Here is a 13,546-nt window from a genome sequence, read left to right as displayed (position 1 = left end):
TATTGCCTTATTCTATGTTTGGGTTCCCCCAGGTCCCTCAGTGTGAGGCACCTCGTATATCCACCAGAGAGTTGCTAATACATCTTCCGGTGTATTTTGCATCTTCCAGTCTTGGATGGTCTAGGATGCATCTTAGGTATTTATCGAGCTTCTTCTTAAACACATTTACGCTCACTCCTGATATGTTTCTTAGATGAGCTGGCAACGCATTAAATAATCGCTGCATTATCGATGCTGGTGCGTAGTGGATTAATGACCTGTGCGCCTTCCTTAGTTTTCCTGGTATAGTTTTTGGCACTATTAATCTACCTCAGCTTGCTCTTTCTGATATTTTTAGCTCCATGATGTTTTCAGTAATTCCTTCTATTTGCTTCCATGCTTGTATTATCATGTAGCGTTCTCTTCTCCTTCCTAGACTGCATAGTTTTAAAAATTGCAGTCTTTCCCAATAGTCAAGGTCCTTAACTTCTTCTATTCTAGCAGTATAGGACCTTTGTACACTCTCTATTTGTGCAATATCCTTTTGGTAGTGTGGGTACCATATCACATTGCAGTACTCAAGTGTACTACGTACATAAGTTTTGTAAAGCATAATCATGTGTTCAGCTTTTCTTGTTTTAAAGTGTCTGAATAACATTCCCATTTTTGCTTTACATTTAGCCAACAGTGTTGCTATTTGGTCGTTGCATAACATATTCCTATTTAACATTACACCAAGGTCTTTAATTGCTTCCTTGTTTGTGATTGCCTCATTATTAGGTCCCTTGTATGCATATACCATTCCTTCTCTGTTTCCATAATTTATTGATTCGAATTTATCGAAGTTAAATACCATCCTATTTATCTCCGCCCATTCATATATTTTGTTTAGATCTCTTTGTAGTGAGTTCCTATCTTTAACACATTCACCTCATTCACAGATACTAAATCTAGGACATTGTCCCTTCTTGTTGGAATGTGGTTTATTTGTTGCATATTATGTTCTAATAGCATATCTTGAAGCTTTTCAAATTGCCTCTTATCTTCTTTGCTACTATTACTCTCTTTTTTATATGTATATATACAACAACTTTCTTCTATCCGTTCTTTCCAATCCACGAAATGAAAGTTAAAATCTCCGGATAGGAGTATATTCCAGTCTTTATGGTTTCTACATATATCATCTATTTTTTCTATTATTATGTCAAACTGCTTAGTATTTGGGGGTCTGTAAACTACAATATTCACTAGTTTTTCAAATTCAAATTCTACTGCAATCAATTCACATTCTGTGTTGCTGTATTTTCCATAGACTTTTCCTTGATTTATGTCTCTTCCATATATTGCGGTTCCCCTTGATTCCTATTTGTTCTGTCTGATCTATATATTTGGAAACCCTTTATCTGGTCATCACTGTCAGTCTCCTGTTTCACTTATATTTAATATATCTCTTTTTTCAATTTGGGTTAGTTCTTCTAAGAACTTTATTTTCCTTTTAGAGTTACTCGTGACTAAACCCTGTGCATTCATAACTACTGTGGCTTGAGTTTCATCCCCATTATCTAATATTGGTAATATGGATTTTTCCATGCTTCCTTTCTGTTCTGATATGATGTTCTTTTCTTCATATCCAGGAATTCTGTCATTAAAAAATCCAACTTTTATATTATATTTGCTCTTTCGCCTTCATATTTATTTTTGTGTGTATACCTGCAATTATCCCCATATCTGCACCAACCCTTGGCATTAGAGATGCATTCTTTGAAGCTGGGCTCTAAATATGCATATATGGGTTGAAAGGCATCATATCTTGGGGCCTTTTGTGCATAGCACTGTATATACTCGGCTTGTTTTTTTTGTTTGTTTTTTGTTTCATTTTTGCTTTCACTTTTCTGTTTGCTGAGTTTTCTTACTTTCATTCATGGTTGCAGGATGCATATATCGACATTTTTGTTGAAATTGCATCCTTTTCCTTCTTTTAGGTTTTTGCATATTTTTGGATGGAGAGCTCTGCATTCGTCTCCACATCCGTCTAAATACGTACATTTACCATATATTTCATAATTATGGCGTATCTTTGTATGCTTGTAGTAGCATCTTTCGGCAAATCTGCAATTTCCTCTTTTCAGTAAATTGCAGACTATATCTTTCTTCTCTTTTTTTTTTTTTTGTTCTTGCTCTTCCCTAAAAGTATGTAGGTCTGGGTAGAGTCTCTTGGGTTTATTATTTGTTTCCCTCTGATAATTTATTTCTTTGTAATAATGTTGTTGGATGGCATCATAAGTTATATCAATGATTTCCTCTGCATCCTTATACATATCCTGTTCATTTTTCTCTTCTTCTTCTTCTTCTTCTTCTTCTTCTTCTTCTTCTTCTTCTTCTTCTTCTTCTTCTTCTTCAACTATTTGCAGATTTAGTCTCGACTTAATTATATTTCATATCCAGACTAAGCATATTGAACAGAATACCTATGTGTCTCTATTTTTCATTTTTTTTGGCTGTATTTCAGCACATGTAGGGTGTGGTGGAACATGACAGGCATCGCATTTTCTAATCAGTTGTTGAGGATTAATAATGGAATACCATATCTTACATGTATTGCACCATTTTGGGATTCTTTTTCTCAATACATCAATCAGCATATTCACCATATTGGATTTCTTATTGTTCTTTGATGGAATGTGTTGATTGATGTAGAGTTTCTTTATAGGTCTCTTTATAAGGCAATCACTTGGATCTTCTTTGGAATTTCTTCTATTATTTTGCTGATGTTTTCCGCAGATTTGCTCCAGTTTGTATGATCATATTGTTTCAATATGTCTGTGAATATTTTTCCGTCACACTGGTTGGAGTTACTAGCAACCTCTGTTATTAGACGGTCGAGTTCTTGTTTCGCCAACTCATGGAATTTACTTTTGCTGATTCCAGCTATGTCCCTTCAAGCTTTCCCTGTATTATAGAGCGCCATCTTTGATCAGATTTTTAGTAATTCACAAGATAACTATCCTATGCCGACGTTTTATCCCACTTTTTTTACCTCAAACTAATCACCGACTATTCACGAAAACTTGTAGCTATATTGCACTCGATAGCCTTTTGTTATCCGCGCTAAATAAGGATATTTATCTGGTCGCACAAGTGTACTCACTCACCGGCATACAGAGAGAGAGAGAGAGAGAGAGAGAGAGAGAGAGAGAGAGAGAGAGAGAGAGAGAGAGAGAGAGAGAGAACTTTTTTTTGTATGATGAGATTTCTTCCTTATCTTCTTTATGAAGATGAATTGTATATTGCGACCTGATTTTTGTCTATCTTTTTTTTGTGTGTGGGGGAGGGGGAGTGTTTGGAATTATTTTAACGACGATTGTTTTTTTTTTGGAGATGTAAAAATTACCGGAAGTATTTAATGAAAGTTGAGATTTATGATGTAAAGAAGGAAATTTCTCAGGTGATAAAAATCAATAATCTATATTTTCTTTGAAAAGGAAACATTTATATATATATATTTTTTAACTCGCTATACACAAATTGCCATGAATTAGCTTTGTAGAATCAATTACAGGATTTATATGAGAAAATATCGGTTTGGATTACCGAAGTAATTACTTCCCTAATGAGTGGCTATTGACTGATTGGTGCAATCAGATTCGCCTTGATAGCGTTTTAGGAGATTATTATAATACATTGTTATAGTCCTTTATTATAACCATCTTATACATCAATATAACTCTGCAACGTAATCTACTGAATACTGAACAACGTATCAGTTTCAATGAACTTTTGTTGTTTAGCACAGACCTTTATATGCTGTGAATATGATAACCGATTTAAAGATTGCATTAAGAGGCGAGCTTTGTTTCGGTAATATGGAAGGATTACGGATATACGTGAAGGATTGTTTCTCTTAGATAAATCTGTTTACGTTCTATTTCATTGAATGTTTGACTGGGAATTTTCATCATAAAAATATGGATACATTATAGAAGATGTCTGCCTCTTCTCTCTCTCTCTCTCTCTCTCTCTCTCTCTCTCTCTCTCTCTCTCTCTCTCTCTCTCTCTCTCTCTCTCCACGCACAAATACAGAGAGCTGACTACCTAAAGGCCTTATAGAATTTTATAACTTTTGTTCATAACAAGAAGAAAATATAAAATCTATGATTCGCTTTCTTTATTTCTTATTTTCTATAGCTAGGTATATACATTCACTTCTTTCATGGTAAATAATTTGCTTGGAATTGATACACATAAACAATGTACATATTCATGCCTCATAACCTTCATAAAGTAATTCAGAATAGAATTTTCATATGGCAGCATGAAAAGTCACCAACTCTACTTGACGAAGTACTGGTAGTGTTTATCAATTCGGATTTCTTATAAAACATGGACGTAAAGTGTAAGGTCAATGTGTTTTGCAAAATGAAATTGCTGTTTCATGATCATATGTGTCAGCTTAATACTATCGATTTTATATTCCTTGATTAACTCCAATACTTGAATAATAAATTTACAAATGAAAGCGTATTTAGAGATACAAATGGATTCCAGTTTACAATAGATTACAGGAAATATTAGAGAAAATAATACTTAAATGTGTAATCAGTCGTCATATGTATTGCAGTACTCAATAGTGCATATGTTATGAAATTCATCTTGTAACAATGACATTTTAATTGAAAAGTAATTTATAAAAAGCACTCATAAAGGTTGAAAGACCTCCATTTTTTTAACAGGGAAGGGTTCATTTTAGCTCACGCGGAACTCCTGATTCTGATTAACGCAAGAGTAATAGACCTTTCCAAGCTGGATATTTTAATGAAGGTTTTAAAAGAATGTAGTGCCATTGGGATAGCGATCGAGGCCCAGAAATTTTGGACCACCCCTACCCGAGGTACAACCATATTGGTATCATTTTGTTCGTGTTGATGTCTACTTTTTTTTTCGGAAATGTAAGATGTGGTGAGATATTTGGTGCACACCACGGTTAATTAACTCCTTCTTTTGCGGGAAAATTTTTTTCGTTTTTTGGTGGGTGATATGAATAACATAAATATAAAATATTCTTAATTGAATTGATTTATTTTGTTAATTTATACATGTACCAAAGAATTTAACCGAATTTTGACAAAGTTCATTGGATTCATGAGGGCAAAATTTTGACAACTTTTTTTATGTTTGGCCCCAAGCATAATACTGTGGATCAGGTCTATTGTTTGGGAGATGAATAAAGCCCCCTGATCAAGTTAGTACACAGCTCTATAAGTATAGCTGGCAAGTGAGTATTAGCTAAGGATTCAGCAATGCAATTCAATTGTTTTCCTATTTCCCCTCCGAAAAATCCCGGTTCCCCATCAGTCGTTCAAATGACCCCAGTCTGTAAAGATACTAATTTACGATGATATTTCAAGATCAGAATCATTTGAAATATACATAAGTGTTATATGTTCCATTCCAAAATACAGTCCTGAATGAAATGAAAATTCACCAATTGTCAGAAGTACTTAGGCGCTAAAGAACAATATTTTTATGTATGCCTGGGATAAAGAAAATGGGGAGAACGACTTGTATAAAATAGATTAAATCAAAAGAAAGAACGGTAATGATTAGAAAATAAGAGGCAAGTGTAAATATAAATGTACTTAAGACAAGTAAGTTTAGGATAGAGGATATAAAGATATCATATCAGGAGATGAGGAGGAAAAAAGCTCTTCGTTGCTAGACACCGAAGAGGAAAAATTATAAGTGTATGCAAACACTGAACGGCGCGCTTATTGGTATAAGAAGTTAAGAGAAAGTTCTAAATTTATGAGGTAGTGGGATAGTGAAATAAATCTTTTAGATTGTAATTGAAAAAAAAAATGAAATTTTTAGAGGTTTGATTATATAATATGAAGGAAATCTTCATATTAAGAGAGAGAAAAGGCGTTAAAGTATTAGTCAATGATATCTAATGGCGTGCTAAGGTAATAAAGTTACATTGAGTTGTATTTAAAGATAAGGAAATGACTCTAAACACAAATAGTTCCTTTATTAAAACGGGATCAGGTGATATAGGTGACAATGCAAGCTTAACATTTGACAGGGAATAGGGAAAGAGCTTTGCAGGATTTTGGTTTATAGAATAAAACAAGAGTTGAACATGGAGGATTTGATAGATATGAACAGTATAAGTTTTTCTAGCAGAGAGTAAGCTTGAAAATAGTATTTATCCTAAAATTTACTTAAGGAGTTTAAGAGTGAATAAAAAAGAATATGTTGTAAATGGTTTTAAGAAAAGATTATGTTAAATTTATAACGAAGAAGTGTGGGCGAGATTGAGAATGGATGGTATACAAGTTTTTTACATATTTAATATAAAACCAAACATTTGACCTCTTCTATAAAGTAAGCAAAGATTGTCTTAGTATTTTAGTGAAAGTTATTCCTATGTACAGCTCGGAGGCTGGCTTCAGTATATAGGTATAATGTTTTGTGGAAACGTTTTTTGCAGAGGCATGAAAGTGAAAAGTTATGCGAGATGTTAAATTCTTAAGCAAGGAAAAGGGATCAATGCTAATAGATATAAATGGTTGAAGAAACTAATTACTTGATTCCTCTAGACAAATAGAGTTGAGAATATTGTATTATATAAAGTTGAGAAAAATCTAAGTCCGTAATTGAGGGATGTAAGAGTACCGGATATGTAAGAGTATTTTTGGAACATGAAAAAGCCTCAAGTAGTCAATATTGAAATGTATCTTTAATGGAAGAGGTATATGAAGACTAAATCTGGTGGTAGAAAAGAAATGTTTAATATGAAATCATTTTTGTTTTTACAAAGGAACAGAAATGTTAAAAATATAAATGCGGAGACATGCTATAGTAATCAAAAGTTAAGCGTTTGAAAAAATATGAATCAGTGAAGTTTTGAGATTTGATCAATTGGATATTCAGGATGGTAAGAAGAGGAAAATGATATATAATTTGGAAGCCTTCTGAGGGAACGAGATAAGAGACATAGAAAGTATTTGATATATAAAGTGTTTATATAAGTATATATATATATGTATATATATATATATATATATATATATATATATATATATATATATATATATATATATATATATATACATATATGTATATATATGTATATATATATATATATATATATATATATATATATATATATATATATATATATATATATATATATATATGTATATATACACACACACACATATATATATATATATATATATATATATATATATATATATATATATATATATATGTATATATATATATATATATATATATATATATATATATATATATATATATATATACTGTATATATATAAATATATTTAGGTATATATATATGCATATATATATATGTATATATATATATATATATATATATATATATATATATATATATATATATATATATATATATATATATACTTACATAAACACTCTATACATCAAATACTTTCTGTCTCTTATCTCAAAAGGAGAGATGGATCTGTTCTGTTATAACAACAGAAGATGAAGAAAGACAACGCTGGATGGAACACTAATGATGTTATGAATAGGAAATATGAAAGGAATAATTTGATTGATATACCTGAAGCTGATGAAAACCTTGATGTGCCCATGAGTGCTTTCAGTGTGTTTGAAGTCGAAGCTATCTTCAAAACACTAAAGAGATGGAAAGCCCCTGGATACGATGCAATAACTACCGAGATGATACTGGCGAAAATGAAGTGACTCCCAGACTACAGTACTTGCAAGATTATTTTGCTGAATGTTGCATGAAGAGACAAAACCTGATGAATGGGAGTTAGAAGTGTTGGTTAAAATGTCAAAAAAAAAGAAAAGGATACTTGACTGATTGCAATAATTACAGAGGCATATCACTTACGCTACTTGTTATATATATATATATATATATATATATATATATATATATATATATATATATATATATATATATATATATACATATATATATGTATATATATATATATATATATATATATATATATATATATATATATATATATATATATATATATATATATATATATATATATATATATATATATATATATATATATATATAGTATGTTTTTCTAAAGAGAATGGAGAGAAAGATTGATGAAAAGCTGACAGATGAACAAGCTGGATTTAGAAAAAGTAGAAGTGGCACTGACCTATTTTTGATTTTGAGAAATGTACAGCAATGCGTAGAATATACAAATCCACTCTTGATGGCATTTGTGGACTATGAAAAAGTCTTTGATAGTGTGCACCGGCCAATTTTGTGGAGAGTCCTGCTTTATTAAGGAATTCCTCTTAAATATTTAAATTTCATTAGGTCTGTTCTTGAGCATAACAATGTCGAAGTTAATGTTAGTGGAGTCTTATCAAATGAATTTCCAGTGAACAGTGTAGTTCTCCAAGGGAATATGTTGTCACCTATGTTGTTTATCTTCCTATTGGATTTTGTAATGCGTAAAGCAGTCGGACGTGGTGGAGAAGTATTGGACTGGATTGGTGTAGGAATTTTAGCAGAACTAGAGCATGCTGATAACGATGTCCTTATTAGAAGAACACCACAGGATTTGCAATGCTTGCTTACCAGAACACATGAAATATCACACAAGGCTGGGCTGAAGATAAATAAAAGGAGAGATGATGAATGAGGTAGATTCATTCAAGTATTATGAACTATGATCTCCAATACAGTGTCTTTAAAATTAAAGTTTAGTGAAAGATTGAAAAAATCAAATCGGACAATTGCTAGCTTAAGTAAAATTTGGAAATCATATGGCCTAAAATTACATATAAAAATCAAACTATATATCAATTTAGTGACATCGGTGTTTCTCTATGGACATGAGTCATGTTATGACAATGAAACAATCTCCATTATATATAATAGATTTGATAGCAAAGCCCTCAGAAGGATATAGGAAGGTAAATGGCAGGACGAGATTAGAAATGAAACTATAACAACGATTACTCCAGTGCCCTATGTAGATGAGATCATAATAAGGGATAGATGGAGATGGTTTGGGCATGCTCTTCGCACTCCCCAAGAGAGATTAGTTCAACAAACGTTCAGGTGGGCTCCACAAGGTACTAGAAGAGTTGGAAGACCCAGGCCTACATGGTTGAGGGCTATGAAGCGCGAAGTAGGAGATGAGGAATGGAGAAGTATTGTATTAAAAGCTTAAGATAGAGACGACTGGAGAAATTTAATAGAGCCCCCTTTCATCAATAGGCGTAGGAGGAGATGAAATATAAACTTTATATATATATATATATATATATATATATATATATATATATATATATATATATATATATATATATATATATATATATATATATATATATATATATATATATTTATATTTTTGTTCAAAGAAGAAAAGATACAGATGGAGCTGGGCAAAATGAATAATGGCTGTAAAAGAAATAACTCTCGGGAAAGAACTATCATTGAATAGCAGGCCGCGTAAATAATTCAACTGGAGCCTAACTTGGAAACCAGGAAGCATGCCAATGGGTGGGCATGTAGGCTATCTTGTTGCAAGGCGTCCAAAATAAATAACCAACAAATTCACATGGAATCACAGCGATTGGTGATCTTGTACACTTTACATGGAAAAATGAAATCCCAGCGATTGCTAGACTTCAAATGGAATCACAGCGAAGAGTGATCCAGTAAAAAGACAACAAAATAAAATAGAATCACAGCAATGGCTGATCCTGTATGCTAGATTTAAAAAATGGAATCACAACGATGGGTAATCCTCTATGCTTGACATAAAAAAATGGAATCACAACAATGGGTGATCCTTTATGCTAGACATATAAAAAATGGAATCACAACGATGGGTGATCCTTTATGCTATACATATAAAAAATGGAATCACAATGATGGGTGATCCTCTATGCTAGACATATGAAAAATGGATTCACAACGATAGGTAATCCTCTATGCTAGACATATAAAGAATGGAATCACAACGATGGTTTATCCTCTATGCTAGATGTATAAAAAATGGATTCACAACGATGGGTGATCCTCTATGCTAGACATATAATAAATGGAATCACAACGATGGGTGATCCTCTATGCTAGACATATTAAAATTGGATTCACAACGATGGGTGATCCTCTATGCTAGACATATAAAAAATAGATTCCCAACGATGGGTGATCCTCTATGCTAGACATAAAAAAATTGGATTCACAACAATGGGTGATCCTCTATGCTAGACATAAAAAAAATGGAATTACAACAATGGGTGATCCTCTATGCTAGACATATAAAAAATTAAATCACAACGATGTTTGATCCTCTATGCTAAATATATAAAAAATGGATTCACAACGACGGGTGATTCTCTATGCTAGACATAAAAAAAATGGAATTACAACAATGGGTGATCCTCTATGCTAGACATATAAAAAATGGATTCACAATGATGATTGATCCTCTATGCTAGACATATAAAAATGGAATCACATCGATGGGTGATCCTCTATGCTATACATATAAAAAATGGATTCACAACGATGGGTGATCCTCTATGCTAGACATATAAAAAATGGATTCACAACGATAGGTGATCCTCTATGCTAGACATATAAAAAATGGATTCCCAACGATGGGTGATCCTCTATGCTAGACATATAAAAAATGGATTCACAACAATGGGTGATCCTCTATGCTAGACATATAAAAAATGAAATCACAATGATGGGTGATCCTCTATGCTAGACATATAAAAAATGGATTCACAACGATAGATGATCCTCTATGCTAGACGTATAAAAAATGGAATCACAACGATGGGAGATCCTCTATGCTAGACATATAAAAATTGGATTCACAACGATGGGTGATCCTCATCCTCTATGCTAGACATATAAAAAATAGATTCACAACGATGAGTGATCCTCTATGCTAGACATACATAATATGGAATCACAACGATGGGTGATCCTTTATGTTAGACATATAAAAATGGATTCACAACGATGGGTGATCCTCTATACTAGACATATAAAAAATGGATTCAAAAGGATGGGTGATCCTCTATGCTAGACATATAAAAAAGGGAATCACAATGATGGGTGATCCATTATGCTGGACATATAAAAAATGGAATCACAAGGATGGGTGATCCTCTCTGCTAGACTTATAAAAAATTGATTCACAACGATGGGTGATCCTCTATGCTAGATATATAAAAAAGGGAATCACAACGATGGGTGATCCTCTATGCTAGACATAAAAAAAAAACAGATGGAATTACAACAATGGGTGATCCTCTATGCTAGACAAAAAAAAAAAATGGTTTGGTAAAAATGTGTAGGTGCGTTCCTGCAACACTACCACTTACAACTCTGTGACTTAAAGCAAAGTTTGTATTTATATCTAAAGTATAATAAATTGAATTAAAATCAAACACTGTCACTGAGTTTGCTTATTGCTTCGCAAAGAAAATCAACCCTTTTACATATTCTCCATTTAACAAAAATGAATTCAAGGAAATACACCTCCCAAATAGGTTATCTAAACGATCGTATACCCTGACTGAAAAATAGAATTGAATGTGATGTCTTAGATCCCTTATATTTTAACAGTTTCAACAAGATCGTATGAAAATTATCCCTTTCAAAAAATGTACATAAAAAATAGTATCCCACGAAAAAATGACAAAGAAACGAAATTACATGTCAATAACGATTAAACAAAATCAGAAATAACAAGGGATGCAACGTTTTCTTGTCGTTAACCAACACAGAAATTATGCCTCACTGCCATAAAACGTTTAAGTGAATTGTAAGCCAAGAGTTTAGATATGAGACCAGCCTGTTTCCTAGTACTAAAGATAAATGATAAATTATTTCATGCACAAAAAGGAATGATTGATATATGCATGACCCACTTACCAACGTGCAATAATTCGGCTAAAATCCCAGGTCTGCGCTTTCGTTACGGAGAATTCGTAAACAATAAAATCTAACAATAACAGACAATTACAAACCTTGGCTTCGTTCGGAAACACGACTGTGAGCGGAGTTATCTCAGGTTGTCCTAGTTCGAAATTAACACGTGTTTAGCCTCTAACGTCTTCAGAAAATTTCTTAAACTTCACTGACCTTTTTTAACACAAAATGAAACGTGAACCTAATACACAATATATTTGAGAAATTTTAACCAATGAAAGCAAACAAAAGACAAACTTGCCACAGAAGGTTGGCTTTCCTGCTATACAAAACTGAAGCCTACCACGTGGTTTAAAAAATAAAAAAAAACAAGATTTTGCGGTGCAAACGGACGCACAAATAAAACCAAGATTTAAATAATTAAAATAAAATATTTTGGCTTTTTTCTTCCACAGTTCCAAATCCAGGGAAAATAGAATTTACTTTAATAGCAAATTAAGATTTGTCTTGTCGCTAAAGACAGAAAAGGGAAAAGGTTTTACATTAAAATCAATAATTTGAAATTACTATCTTGGCAAGGTCGCCAGTTTGTTATGCCCGGCCTTGTGAGTCCGGCCTTTAGAACTCAGGGTATGAGCAAAAGAACAATGAAAATGTCGCCAGTCGGCAATAAGACAATGATTAATGACAAAAAAGATATATTTACAATAGTATTTAATAAAAGAAAATAATAAAAAGTGGAGCAAAACAAATAGATATATTCTAATTAAGTCACAAGGTGCTTCACATGGAGTTGGACAGACCGTGGACGACTATTATTAACAGATCACTTGACTTCTACAGGCTGAGAACAGGTTGAAGTCGTGTGGTTAAAACTTTTAAGTAATTAAAATGCACGTGCAAAACTTAGAACTTAAAACACTATCACGTGGGAATTGACTGTCACAGGGTGAATTAATTAAGGTTAGGAGCAAACGGCACACTCGGTTGGGATATAAGGATGGGATCATAAAGGTTCAGTAGATAGAAGTGATGAGATGTGATAAAGAAGGGAGACCGAGGGCTGGATAAGGATAATGAGGATGAGGTACTTAAACAGGATTTCTACCTTGATAAAAAGGACTCTGTCCTCTCCCTTGTGGAGAACATATCACAGGTCCTGCTTCAGTGGAGGTTAGAAAGCGAAGGATGCCCAGCTGCTCCTACATTGAGATAACCCTTTTCAACCCCAGTTTGGGGTGGGGGGGCGGGTGGGGGGGGGGGGTTGTCATTGGCCTGACCGCTGTCCCATTGGTCATTGGCCTTGGTCTTGTCTTCTGACACCCCCCATCATTAGGCCTCCTCCTGACTTCTCCCGGGTTCCCTCTGTGGCGGTGTTGAGCAGCCACGTGCTTTTTGATGTCTGAAATGAGACCTCAGGGGAGTAGACGGGTATAGAATGGGTGGCAGGTGGTGAGGCTCTGGGTAGGGTCCCAACGCTTGTGGCATGTCGACCGGTCCTTGCAATGCCGTCACGAATAACAATACACACATATATATATATATATATATATATATATATATATATATATATATATATATATATATATATATATATATATATATATATATA

The sequence above is a fragment of the Palaemon carinicauda genome, chromosome 16 (genome assembly GCF_036898095.1).
Source record: "Palaemon carinicauda isolate YSFRI2023 chromosome 16, ASM3689809v2, whole genome shotgun sequence".
NCBI classification, from domain to species: Eukaryota; Metazoa; Arthropoda; class Malacostraca; order Decapoda; family Palaemonidae; genus Palaemon; species Palaemon carinicauda.
The sequence above is the reverse complement of the archived record's forward strand: the minus strand, read 5'-3'. Positions refer to the sequence as shown.